Genomic DNA, 15,343 nt, shown 5'->3' on the forward strand with positions numbered 1-15,343 from the left:
CTATATTGAATTAAGAACTGGTACCAACTCTAGTATTAGTCAGCTTGGCCTGACGCTGAAAACTAGTGACAGATGAACAACTGGGCAAGAACGGTACAACACTGTAGGTTTAGAGGTATGATTTATTTTGAATTAAAACACCCATGAAAAAAGTTTGAAAGACTCGCAAGTTTAAACAGATATTCTACTATCATCCCAAAGTTATCATGACCCGTCATTGTTCCGTGCCACAATGTTACCAAAAGCCTGGGAAAAGTTAAACAGTTCGGAGCCAGCTCATCCCGGACTCAAATCAGCTCCTCATTGAAAAGACCTCAGTGAGTTCGGTATCCAAGCACGACAGCTTGTTGGAATAATGTTGTGGCAAACCCATGTGTTTACAGAGCTTCCCATTGTGGTAAACATGGATTTAAAAAAGTCTGACAGCTTTTAAACTCCCACCACCCACTCTGTCTCATAAAGGCAGGACGTGGCTGAAAATGCAGCTTGAACTGGGCGCAGACCTCCTTCTGTTCCCACTAACTGCATTTTGTGCGGCTGACTGATTCGAGTCTAGTGTTTCATACACATACAAAACCCACACAATGTTTGTTTTACTTGTTGCCCTAGTGATAGTGGCATCTCTCAATAGTTGACCTGAATAGATGCAGTGGGGGTAGTGCTGGGCACCGTTTAAATCGATTTGCTTCTGCTATATTTATGAGAATAGAAATGAATCCGACATACTGTAGTCCATTATAATTGAAATCTGTCCTCGCAAATAAACCATGCTGGGTTTGTTTGCTCTTGGTAGCATCAAGCATACAGTGTCTTCTTTGTTAAGATTGAGTGTCGGCTGCAGATACACACTGACAGTGCTGCTGTCCACAAGGCTTTGTCTTAAATAAGACCTTTTCCAGCAGTTAAGGTCAAAATTACATGGTCACTCTCAGTGCTGAGTGTCTGATTGGTAACTCTACCCAATGTGGAGGACGGCTTGAGTGTCTGTATGTGGCACTGGGAGTCTGTTTCTGGAGTGACAGTGATGGACAGAGACCAAATCAGATCATCCTGGGCCAGATGAGGAGGGCCCGGGGCTGAATGCTGTTTGTTTCTGGATCGACAGGCTGTTCCTTTTTTCTGCTCTGTTAGCTATTTGATAGGCAGAGGGATATATTACTGCCGTCTGTTTGTTTTACAACCCGCTGGCACCAGACCGTCTGCCTCAGGTAGGACATGCACCTGTGTGTTCAACAAGACTGATAGGGCACAAATACAAACTACACACAGGCCTAGAGAGAGCTTCACAAGTCTTTAGTGCTGACTGTCTCTTGAGTCAGAGCAGTCAGATACTTTATGAGTAAGTATATAGAATTCGATGAACCTATACAACCCTGTCACACCTTGGACACAGCAGACAGCTTTGCGTACAAAATTACCAAGGGTACTATTCATTTCTCAAACTATTTTACAAGCCTTTGGCAAAGAATCATCTGGGCTTGGAAAACACACTAACAAAATAAAGCAGGAAATTTCAATAAGTTGGGACTTTTAGACTGTGAACATTTTTAGTTGCGTTATCAAGAAATCAATGGGTTTCAAAGAATGACTCTTGCAGAGGGCTCAAATGTTTGTCAGATAATCGTGGGGCAACACTGAAGGTTTGTCATCTGTGACTGGTTGGACCTGATCTGTCACATGTATCTCTGTCCTCTGGCTGAGCACAGAGGGTGGGGTTTTACCCCTGTCCTTTCTGTGCTGAAGAGTAAAAAAAAAAAAAAAAATTTAGACTGAACGTCTCTGCCCATGTAGTTGAGCACCTCTCACATATCCTCACTTTCCCAAAGTGAAGAAGTTGAAAATAAAGCTCCTTTTTTCAGATCAAATGAATTAGATTAAGTTAAATGGGCTGATTGTATAACTACTGTGGTAAAAGTATGTCACTAAAACTATAATGTGGCCCCTTACTTTTTATATCAACCGGCTTCTGAGAAAGAAAGGCTGACTGTTACTGGGATGTGCTGACAATACACTTACTGGTATGTAGTTTATAAAAAGTGTCGCATATATTTCTGGCAGCTGTGGTACACTTTATCTGCACCATCCTTGATGCATGACTTGAATCCCCACTGCATACACTCACTGAAGGAAGAAAAAAACAGGTCAGCATATTGAGCAATCATTTGGCACCGAGATCATTGTGTGTGTCAGGTCATGTAAGTAAATGTGTGCAAAACTGCATTTTGCAGTCTGAGTGTGTATACATGTGGATCATGAATCTGTGTCTACGTACATGCAAGATTTTTTTTCTCTCACTGGAAGTACTTTAAAGCTTGTTTAAGACAGACACATTTTGCAGACTTTAGTACAACTGGAGTCAAACTTGGCCTCTCTCTGTACTGAGCATGTATTTAAAGAAAAAGAAAAAAACTTGAAAAGTCAAACAGGAAAGTCAGGATTTATGAAAGGGGAAAAATGTGTGGCTGCAAGGTTAACCCAGTGTTGTACTTGAGAGAAAACGTACATACTGATCTCAAACTGAGCGTCCCCTTTCATGTTACCAATAATCGCCTCCCCCTAACCTCTGGACAGGAGTACATGTGTTTCCATCACCTGTGGGTCTGTGCATATACATGTGCACTGCAGGCTCTGTGTGTGTCATATGGCCACGGTTTACAAACACAGTCTGTCTCCCGTTACCGGACACCAGAGCTATTCTGGCCTCCTCTTCCGATGCACACCATCCTAGTGTCCGGTCTCCATGTGGAAGTCAGAGAGCCAAGGTCACCGGGTCAAATTCCTCCAGCTCTTTGGCATTCTGCCCCAGAGTTCAAGTAGTGTGGAAGCGTGTGTGTGTATGTGTGTGTGTCTCTGTGAGTGAGTGTGTGCGGAGTGTGTGCATGAGTTGTTTGTCTTTCATGCCACAAACTGCATTCTGTTGGAGGAGAGGCACTGCAAGAGAGTTCTGCACTGGTGACAGTTGGAGGTGCACACACATACACATGCAGAGGTTGTATTTGAAATAAAGAGCTTTAAAAGGACATGTTATACAGGAGTGTGATTAATGTGGCTGTCTCCACACATACTTTCAGCGGTCCTGGTTGGCTGGGAGGTGAGTGCTATGAGAAACTGCTGTTTGCCCGGGGGTTGACACTGATCCTTCAGGATCTATTGCGGATAGACATATTTTCAGTCTATCTGGTTGATTTAGACTCTGTGTACTTGACACTTGAGCACACGAGCGGAAGTGAAGAGAGTCAGAACAGCACTATAGTGTGAGAAATTCAACACAGTTTAGCAGCTAAAAAATCCAGTCACAGAGATTCACCGGAGGCAGACACTAAGTAAACAGGGTTTTTTTTATACAGTGCAGGACTAATGCATCTTTATCCAGTTTCAGAGATATTTTAAATATTTTTTTGAAATTCTTTAGAAAGAAAAACTTTTAAGAAAATAAAAGTAGCAATACCACACTAAAAAAAAATACTCCATTACAAATAAGACCCTGCATTAAACATTTATTTTTATCTCTTACATTATTACTGCTCCATTAACATCTAAGAGCATTTTTATGCAGGCAACTAGTGCAGGAGATAAATTTAAGGACCTTTCATACTGATGGGCAGTTTAATCTGTAGCAATGCATCACATTTTATTAAGTGGTCATATGTCCGGCATGTAAAATCATAATCTGCAAAGTAACTAGTAATTATAGCCGTCACATAATTGTGGAGGAGCAAAAAAGTGCAGGATTTACATATTCAATTAAAAGAAGCAGAAAATGGAAATACTCATCAACACTTTCACGTAAGCATAGTCAGAAAAGACACCCTCCTCTGAATTGAGGTGTTTGTTTTGATAGCCCAGTGAGGGAGAGGACGCCCAGGTAATCCCAAAAGGTAAAACACCCTGTCCTCCTTGGTCTCGTCTTCTTTCCTGGGCAGCATCTGGAAAGAGAGGAGCCATCTGATGACCCCACAGAGGAAGACACACACACACAGCACATCTCTGTCTGGAGAGGGTGGGACGAGGGGCGTGGGTTGCCATGACAAAGCTTTTTGTCCTGCAACAACTGCAATTAAATGATCATAACGGTCTATTACTAACATGAGACATGTCTGATTGTAACAGACAGACTAAATACAAGCAGCGCTGTGAGGGTTCTTGCTGGATGAGCCACTGGCCTCAGTGGACGGATCTGTGGTTTAAAACGTAAAAAATAAAAAGTCATGAGCTTTAAATCTCACTATGAAGTTGTGATTTGTGAGTTACTTGTATATACTACTAAATATTCAGGTATGACTGATGTATATATCTCTGAATTAAAATGAATTAAATCACTGAAAATCTATGGTCACATTAGCAGCACCATGAGGCTGTAATGCTTATTACACACCAGAAAACAAAAACATTTATGCTATTAAATATTTACGTCTAGTGGGGCTTGGGGGTGGTGCCAGAGGGAAAACCAAGTTGTTACATAAATAAAAAGGATTTCTCTTCTTTACGTTCTGCATTTTGGGACGTCGCAGTCTCGTCTTGACAGAATAAGATCTATTCTCAGACTTGGTCTGTGCCTTGAGCTAACATTAGCATTCTAGTACACCTTATGTTAGCATGTTAACATGCATTATAAAGACTGGTTAATATGTAACATTGGCATTTTAGCACATAGCATTTTAGCATGTTAAATGCTAAATGGTACGTAGCAAGATAGCATGCTAAAATTCTATATATTACATAAATTCAGTGCCTTCTGTGTTGGCATGGTGAAGTGCTAACTATTTGCATGTTAGTATACAGTATATGCTAACATTAGAATATTAGTTGCATTGATATTAAAACTACAGCTGCTGCGGAGAGGAATTTGAACAGGACCTGAAATGTTGGACAAATGGCTAAAAGTAAGCTAAAATATTGTTTTTTTGTTAGTTTTGTTTTTTAACCATTAATGCCCATCATATCCATCATACCTTTAGGTTTCAAAATTGGTTCAAATCTGTTTACTAGAACTCAATTTGTCCTGTGGTAAAATTACAGAAAATCAATAGGGCTCATTGCACCAACTTTTTTATATGCAACTCAACTTTACAGGCCGACTGAAGAAAGCTGATATGTTAAATAAAAACATTAGACGTGTTTCATTTACATCAGGACAGCAAAAACAAAACCCACACAAGGCCATTTTCCAGAACTTCCTGGAGTTCTGTTCCCTGAAATTCCAAGAGTCCTGCCGGAAACCCAACATGAGGCAACAGGCCACCCCCCTGAAGGGGTCGCAGAGTGTGAATAAGTCCACAGAGCGAACATGGCCGTGGCCGACAGACGGACTGAGTCAGCGCCACATTCCAGTGGAGTCAACCATCCACTTTACCCTCAGCACACGCACCCCTCAGCAAACACACACACACGCGCACACGCATCACCTCTTTCCTTTTTTTTCTCTTGCACACAGCACACTTTACAGGTGTGCCGGGTTTATACCATCAACTTTAACCTGACAAATTAATTTCCCTTTGCCGTAATCCAAACCACATGTCACTCAGTCTGTTTTACTCATCTGAACATACACAGTTTTCTCAACACTCATCTCTCTTTTCATTTCAGTGTCAATGTAAGTGCCACTATCCAAATGTAAATGTGAAGTCTGAGATCTTTCAGATATGAAGAACTTCTCTTTCCCTTCTTTTTTTTCTCTCTGCTCAAGCTAATGGCATATACAAGAGAGCTGCCACAAGACAAACACACACACACACACACATTGACCAACACCCTCCATACAGCAGTAGGCAGGAGAGACTGACTGTCCACCTCTCTGACAGCGACCCAGCATACAGTACATGCATCTCTCTGCGGATACGACAGTCAGCACAGTATATCCCATGCAGCTGCTCCGATGGTCAAGTAGTATCTGAAAACCCCTACCCCCACACCTTTCCTGACGTCGAATTAGAGGGGGGCTGTGTCTGTGACCGCCAAGCCGACATTAACACCCACTTCATGCTGTGATTGACCTGCTGCGCGGAGGTGAGAAAGGAGCCAGGGTTTGAACTCTCTCTGGCTCTCGCTTTTCATCCGTCACATGACTATTTCTGTCACTTTTCATGTGAACAACATCATGAATGTCTTCCAGGAGAGACTGTCTGAAAATGTGCACTGTTATCCCCCATATTTAAACTCTGTCTGGTGGTCGGCTTTTCACTAGTTCTGTTTGATCACAACCCGAACCTAATCCTCTGCCATATCAAACCAGTCAGTCCTTCTTCACAGGAATTAGCATGTAGCAGAGTTTTGCCAACTGCAAAAACTCAGTGTGACTGTACAGTTTTGTTAGTCTTAATTTTTTTTTTTAAAGTAAATCTAAGCTAGAATACATGGCCAAAAGTATGTGGACATACCAGACAAGTTCTTCACCCCCAAATCAAATCCATTTTTTATGGACTTTGCTTTAAAAGATAGGTTCACAATTTTTGAAGTCTGCCTTAAACCAATACTCACATGCCCATATGTACATTGAAAGCACTGCTGGTCACTTTAATTGTTCCTCATGTCCATACTGGCCACAAAGAGAACCCTTCCTAAAGCAGTTTCAGTGTAAGTGATGGGCATGTGAGTATTAAAACTGGCTTGAGAAATGTGAACCTTTCCTTTAAGCACAGGGGACAATGTCATGTTGAAAAAAATATCTGTGGTGTCTGTATACTTTTGGACAGATTGGCGTACATAACTCACTCCCTCTTTCTCACTTAAATCAAAATTGAGTTCAACAGGTCAAAATAAATTCCCCGAACTTTATTGGCATTACCACAGTCCAATACAGTAAAAGCCAAAGTACTGTATAAATATTTACATAAACTCACAGTATATTTGAGAACACTGTCCTGTATATACAAATATGTTAATGTATAACAGTCAAGGGCTTTTAACAGTAAAGTGCCTAAAAATGTAATTTCAACTGGATTTTTCAACATTATTTAAAAAAAAACAGAAAAAATAACAAGAGAGAATCTTATTTTGTATGGTGTGTCATTAAACAACAATAAATAAAAATAGGCAAGGAAAGGTACATTTATTTGTGAACCACCTTTCAGCAACAAGGTAGTTCATCACTCATTCATCAATAATAATAAATAATTAAATAAGTGCTATTTTTAAAAGAAATTTGAGGTCTATTATAGGTTGAACAGATTAGCCGGTGTCTGTCTTATTGTTCTCTCTATTGCTTTCTTTCTCTTTCCTCTGTGTGGAACAGTGCGGGGCTGTTCTGCTGTGCCGTAAAGGTGTGTGATTAACTCTGTGTGAGTCAGATACAGGTGTTTTGCAATTTAAGGGAAGCCTCCAACCCCACCCCCTTCCCCAGGTTTTTTAGGTTTATAGCTGTGAGACAGTCTGCATCTTCACACGCAAGCCTGCTGTCAGCCAGGAGGAGCTGCGGCACACAGATTATCATTCATCACACTGGAGACAGTCGGGGGGTCTGCAGCTGGGGTGTCTGTGTTTACATGCTGACAGATTTAGACCAGGCTTAGATATGACTTATCTCTCTCATTGGGGGGAAGTTGATAGCAGACACAGGTAGAGTTTGCACTTACTATGGTTAAGGATAACAGCCACTGATAAAAGCTGTATTAAGCACCATAATAGAGACAGAGGTAAATCTGAATCCTCGGATAAGATACACAGACTCTTAGGAACTTTCTGGACTCCAGCAGGATATTATTTCTAATTTAGGCTGAAGGAGTCTGAATGGAGTCTGGGGTCTTCAATCCAATCCAGAGCCCTGCACTGTATCACAGTGCTAGGCTGTCATCATGAGGGCTATTACCAGTGTGTGATAATGGTGATGACTGGTATTGTCACTTGCCTCGAGTAATGCAATGTGGATTTTCCTGTAAGGTCACCAGAGTGACGCAAAACCTGTGTCTCAAGAGCACAAACTGTGTCATCTATCCCAATAAAATACAATATACCCGGTGTGAGTATAGCACTTTCAGATGCCTTGCACCCTGCCTTTGAATCAGAGTGTGCCAGACCTGGTGTAGAGTAACATGATCAACGGCAGCCCTCTTCTCCAGGTTTTCAGCCGTTGTAGATGTCCTGTTTTAGGTCATTCTTTTTTCCATTTTCGCTAAGTGGTTACTATTGTCACCTACAGCAAGAAGGTCCTTCAAACCCAGCCCAGTCTGACATTTCTGTCTGAAGTTGATGATCTCTCCATATGGTTTTCCAATTTTACTCCCTCAGGTCAGATGACCTGATACAGATCTGTATCACATCTTCAAAAATATATTGAGCTTATACATGAAGAAGTGAGACAGATGACATCTTAAGGGATAGGATCACATTTTTTTAAAATACTAAAAAATAATAATTTAAACAATATTAAAATGCTCATATATATGAATTACACGTGTATGTATTAAAGCTTTACTGGTCTTTCCATATTGGGCAGAAGTTCCTCCTTGTGTTAATGTCCCTCAGCTAAAGCATGGTGAGGAAACTGTCCTCATAAATTCGTATTCAATAGACTCAAGAGACCCATTTGATTTGACTAACTAAGACTGCTCAAACCTCAAATTAGCTTAAGCTAGAGGACTTTGAATTTTGGCCCCCATCTCTAAGAATCGATCTCTTCACTGCCAGTATGGGCAGGAGGAACAATTACAGCAACCGGTAACTTTTTCAATGTACATATCGACCAGTGAGGATTGTTTTAAGACAGACAGAAAAAGTGAACCTATCCTTTAAAGTGGCCATAACCAATATTTTTATAACAATGGATTAAGTGACTATATGTCTAATTTAAAAATCAGTTGTTTGTAATGATGAACCTACAGAACATTATAACTAGACTCCGCAGTTTCCTGTTGTGATTCACTCTAATAGCGTTGTTTTCAGTCGCAAAAGGCAGCTGTTTACAGCTAAAATGCCCTAAAAACCCACTGTAGACTACTTGCTCAGCAATAAAGGGCAGACTAACAAAGTTAGCAACTAGCTGGTGAACACAGAAGAGCCTTTATCAGCTTAGAGAATGGATATTTTCCTCAAGTGTTGGTGGAGGTCAAAACAGAGCTAAAAGGAGAGTGACTATTGTATTTACATCTTCACTCGGTGGACAGAAACACGACTCCAAATGAATGCTAATGTTGCTCTCAATTTGCTGGATGTCTAACAGGCAATAGTTTGCCATACACAAAAGTGGCTAAAAAATCAGCTACTGCAGGTTTAAACATACCCCAGCTCAATTATTGTTCCAGTGGCCAGAGACCACATCACTGTATTTTCCTTTTTCTTATTTTGCATATTTCCTTTTTCATTCCTCTCTGTCTGTCTGTCTCCCGCCTTCCTCTCGCCCAAACGGCTGCCCTTGGGCTGCCAGCACTAAAAATAATTGAAATAGTGATACAGTGTCAAACAGTCTTAATGAGCAGCTGGAAACTGCAGAGGTACTGCCTTCATCTGCAACCTATCAGTGATCGCTGGAAAATTTGGGCCAGTGATGGAGTGATAAGGGTAATGTGAAGGCTATGCTAGTTAAGTGATGTTCAGACTTAGCTGCTTTGCTTACTAATGAGGAGGTAACTAGCAGCCACTGTTTCCATTCATGTTACAAAAAGGTGCTGTTTCCACTTCATCTAAAGAAGAAGATAGCAAATACCCAAATATAAATGGCCTTTAAAAAAAAAAATGTAGAAAAGCATTCACCATACCTGAGAGTATAAATAGTGAATTTTTCTACTGTTATTTTTTCAGGTGCATTGTATGATTTTAGGGTCATTAATGCATTTTTTTCACCAACAGAAGAGGCAAAACTGACCTAAAACAATGGGAATCGATTCATTGAAAATGCAATTGAAAGCACCAGCCCTATCTCAGTCACTTAATGTCTTCATGATTGCGTTGCAAAGCATGAAAAGCACCATGACTGGAGACAGAGTCAGGTTCCCTGAAATGACTGGGCATGTGGCTGCATGGGGCAGCTCCTAACCTGTGCTGAGAGGACAGACACCCTGAGGGTTGGACTGTGGCAGCTGGTATGTTTCTAAAAACAGGCAGCCCTCCCCTCCCTCTTCACCCCCCCGTCCTCCTCTGTTCTTCACAGCAGATGCTAAACTCTGTCTGTCTTCAGAAGGAAGCAATTATTGAGTCAGAGGGAAAGACACGCCTCCTTTTAATAAACCCACATCAAATCATCCGATGACTGACAGCCGCAGAGCGTGACTCACACATTGGACGGAAACAGAGAGTCAAAAGTTTCAACAATGACAGAGAGAAAGCTGAATTAGAGGTCTTAAGAGAGGCAGTGTCATGCATCAGGGCAGAGCTTCAGGCACCAAACATCCCACACTTTCCTCCCCTTCATTTCTCTCTTCATAAACAGTACTTCCCTCCTCTACTCAAGCAGGGTAACCTGGCCACAGCACCTCATATTACTGATCTCCTCTCTTTCTCACTGCTTTCCTTTCTCTCTCTGTCTGTCTGACTGTATGACTCCTGTCCTCTGTCCTATGTCAGCTCAGTCGGTTACGTAAGGTCGACCTGGTAAAATTCCACAGTGCCCGCTTGTTCCCTGATCTCTAACTTCCAAGTGTTTCACCAACAATTTCTTACTGTTCGAATCCAGCCGCCCACTCATAGGATGTTTTTCCAGCTGCTCACAAACAGGCTACCTCACTTCAAATGAGGCTTGAATTGAAAGAGAGGCTTTACCTTTTGGAGCGTCCATCATCTGGAAACACTCAGCGTCATTGTTAAGTGGTCTTGCCTCCCGTTCTGGAGCGTCTCCTGAAGATACTTGTGTGAACTGGGGAAGCTTTGGCTGCCGCTGATCTGAAGGACTCAAAAACGGTGCTTTTATTTTAGGGAATTCTTAATTGCCCTCGGCGAAATGTGCACACAGTGAACATCAGACTGTGTATTTGAAATGGCATTGATACTACTTTTACTTATTTTACTAATTTTAGTTTGTCCTTTCATAAAAATGTTTTTTAGATTGCTGTACAAAATTGAATTCAACTTTTTTATTGTTTGCAACTGTAATACACAAAAATTAAAATGTTTGAGTACAAGTTAAATCTGCAACTTGAGGTGCAGCTGAAACAAGTTGTGAACACAACACCGACAAATCATCACCTTTTAAGTTGACAAACTTGTTGCTTATTTTTGCATCTATGTCATGTCCAACTGATTGTAAGTCAATATTCACTCTCTTTAAACTCTGTTTTTGGTCTCTACTAGCTCCTCAGGGAAATATCTGACTCTTCTGCTGCTGAATGCTCCACTGTGTTCTCCAGCGTGTCACTAACTCTGTCTGTCTGCTGTTTGGTACTGAGCAGGTAGTGGACAGTGGCTTTTTAGAGTGTTTATGCTGAAAAATAATGTTTTGACAGAGGTGAGAGTGAACCAAAACGGTAGAGGGAGAGGGAGAGAGAGAAAAAACAAAGGGAGCTGCACATTCAGGTGATAATTCTCTGTAGGTTCATCACTACAAGTGACTCCTTTCACCCTGTCACATTCTCATCATCTCATCATTCTCAGTCTAAAAACATCATTTATAGTCGCTTTAATGCGCTTGAACATTTTAGCCCCATTCTTATCCCATCACACTACATCGACTCTTCAAAATTTGATTGCTGTACACATTATATTTAATTTTACTTTAGAAAATCGCTCACATCCCCAGTTCCAGCAGGTAGAAACCACAGCAGGAGGACAAACAGAGATCACAGATAACTCGTCTCATGAGTTACAGACCGGAGGATGACAGATGAGACCTATCAGTTAGCGTTGGGAAGTAAAACAACACCACCACATGGGCATGAGTGCACGCACGCAGGCGCACACATACACACACACACTCTCACACTCACACACACACACACACACACACACACACACACACACACACACACACACACACACACACAGTCAACCGTGACAGATACAAAGTCAGATTTTAAGTGCTTTCTGCTGCATTACTCATGTCAATTTGAAATCAATAGCTCCACAGATTACGACATTAATAAAAGGTATCAGTTACAAACATCCTGTCTGATGCAATTTACCATCAGAGTGTGTTGTCTGGAGATACTGGTATAATGGAGGGCAAAAAACAGAAAGTGCAGCGATGTCACCCAAGCTCTATTACAGTAATTTGTCATATAAAAATATGTTTGTATACTACGCTCATAATGATGTTCCTTCACAGATGACCAAACAACTTTAATGTTATGTACGTTAAATGCAATAACAATTGAGCACATGACAAAATAGTTTTCTATTCAACATGTACAGTACAGTATCCACATACAGTAAATTCAGCTGCAGCTTTGTGCAGGTCTGGCATTGGTTGTACAACACAAGTCACACGAACCATCCCTCTTTCTAGTTCATTTGTCCCCGGAGTTTACCCAGCTGTGACAACCTGGATCTCTAAACACAGTGAGGTAGCACAAACTGAAAGATAATCAAATCAGTCATTACTTTGATGTCAGGTTTCAAGGTCTTTGGTCATTGTTCCCCTCACTCCTCCCCCCTCAAACTTCCTCACAGTCTGAATAGGTCGTGCAAGACTCCCGTCCCTTGAAATAGGAACTCTGCTTTCTGCACGACCACTGTGCAAGTCAGCTGTTTGCACAATCCCTTCTCATTTCATTTCATAACACAGGACAAGATCCAGCACAAGGTAAAACTCTTCCCTTCCCAGATTATTCAGCGAGGTCATAAAATTCCTGCTGCTTCAACTCCATGGGCAGCTGTGAGTCAGTCATCCACTGCTGTGTAAGTAGCAGAGCAGACTGGCAGCGATGAAGCCAAACATTCTTGTCCCTGATTTGAACTGTGAATGGTTTTCAGAGCTGAAACCCACCAAAGAGTTATTTTTCCCCTGACCTACAGGTTAGTCAATACAGAGTGCAAACATCATTGTTCCAGTCCCTGAACAGTTCTAACACATTTCTAAGAATCTGGTTATATAGTAAGTACTTAGCTGAATTGTATCATAGTTTTGTCACTGCTGTGTACAGAAAAATGTTGCAGCCATGGATAAAACCTCCGCAGAAAAGTGTGATAAGTTAAAGCATTGGCCGATGTGACACTAACAAAAGCCGGAATAGTTGACTGTCAGTAAGTACAGCACAGAAGTACAATAAAAAAATAATAATGTATTCCATTATTTATATATATTCTTGCACATGTGGATGTATATGCACATACAGGTTGCAACACACTTGTGAGGCTCACACAAAGACACACACACACACACACACACATACACACAGAGAGAGAGAGAGAGGCTGAAGACACGAAGAAGAACAAGTTTTACTGCTGGAAGGGGGGGAGGATGAATCCTTTATTTAACCCTTCAAGGTGAAGCAAAAACACCTCCGTAGTACGCTTTTGTTCAGGCTGCGATAACATGCACAAGTTTTACTGCATGATGTTATACCACCACAGCTGGTTCAACCCTGACCAGCCGCCCCCGCTGTCATACAGCAGGATCTCGTCGTTCCCACATTTCCTCCAGCATCATTGCCACGGAGCTGATCGAGACAGATGGTCTCATGTCAAGCAGCACAGTTAAGTATTCTGCTGCCTGGCTGGCTGTCCTCACTCTGCACAGAGAGGCTGGCTAATAATTTGTCAGCCCCTGTGGGGTATGAGGCCAGCATGTCAACAACGGGCCCAGTGTTTCACAAGCCAGCGATGGAGATTAGAGAGCGAGGGTGATCCGGTCTCTCTGCAGGCAAGGGGGGAGCAGTGGGAGGGAAGGAGGGCAAGAGGAAGCAAGGGAGAGCGGGTGGTATTCCTGGGTCTCTCTCAGGGAGCGACTGTAGCTCAGACTGTGTTTTGCAACAATCACAACCGTTTGCAACAGAAAGAAAGGGAACTAGTGGTATATTATTTATATTGCCAGGCACAGTACATGTGAGAGAATCTGTTTCTTCACATTAGAACGTGCATGGCGTTCCCTGGATGCAAACAACGTCTTATGTTTTCTCAATCTGAGACGTGTTGTGCAACAATGTTCCCTCCTCCGCGGGTCATACAGCTAACCTACGGAAAACTACAAACAAAAATGGTTTCAGACTTGCAGGACAAAACATGTTTCTCCAGATTTGGAGTAAACCAAAACATTAAGAGCTAGAAAATCATTTCAGGACTTACGCAGGTTGACACCCCTCTGTTATCAGTTGTTCAAACAGCCCTTTGCTACAGAATGTACCTGCTGTCAACAGAGCTGCAGGAAGCTGCACCTACACTCCATCACTGGCAACATAATACATCTCGTTCTGAGTTTTCTCTCCTCAGCCCTCCAGCTCTTCATAATATATATATATTCTCCTTCTGTATTTCCCCAGTAAAGTGCCAGATTTCAACAGCCCTATATCAAGGCACACTGTCTGAGTCCTATAGGTGAAGCAGATAAAGTACACACCTCTGACATCTAGTGGCTAATCTGCATAAATCTCTACTGACGTGGTGGGCTTCATATGCACCAGGGTGAACACTGTAGAACTGTAAAGTGTATTCATGCATACAATATCCTGAGTTGGGGGACTTGATGGGTACTGTTTTCGAGAGATCAACCTTCAAAAGTTCCCCCGAATTTTGAAAAAAAATATTTTGCCATGCAGATGCCATGTTTTGTTTTAATTTGCCCACTGTTTTCACAGGTACCATTTCTTCAGTAGAAAGTAGATTCACTGAAAGCAACTAACTAAATTGATCTGTTGATCATCCAGAGTAACTGATACATTGCTTCGGAAAAGACACTACACAGGGTTTCTGCCGTGTTTCGCCAACTTAAATCTAAGACTTTTTTTAGACATATAATGCAAGGTAGAGGTCTGATGGTGCTGACTGAAACTCTTCAGAAAGGGATCAAACAGCCTCCTGCACACAAGCCACTGTGGAAACAATCCCACTCTTAGTTATAGGTGAAAGACGTCCCCTGACAGTGCGCAGTTGGATACTAAAAACATTTTATACCCAGCATAACTGACTATGTCAAGCTAGATAATATAATTTGTGAAGTAAATGAAAGACTTTTTAATGCTTTCTTTTTTTGAGTAAACTAAATTCAACTGAACTCCATTGTATTAAAGCAGAAATCTCAGAGACCAATATCACAAAACCAGGACAAATAAAACCAGATTGTATCTGCGGGGATTTTAAGAAACAACTCTTTAATCAAAAGTTCACAATGCTAACAAGTGAAGCTACTACATCCACACCAGCTCTAAACTACAACATTATTATCGTATTTACCATTCTGAACAACCCCAAGAGAACCCCGAGTGGCCTAGTGTTTATGATAATAATTTTCCGAGTGTGTGCCAGGCCATTGAGAAATTATTTAATA

This window comes from Xiphias gladius, chromosome 21 (genome assembly GCF_016859285.1).
Source record: "Xiphias gladius isolate SHS-SW01 ecotype Sanya breed wild chromosome 21, ASM1685928v1, whole genome shotgun sequence".
Lineage (NCBI taxonomy): Eukaryota > Metazoa > Chordata > Actinopteri > Istiophoriformes > Xiphiidae > Xiphias > Xiphias gladius.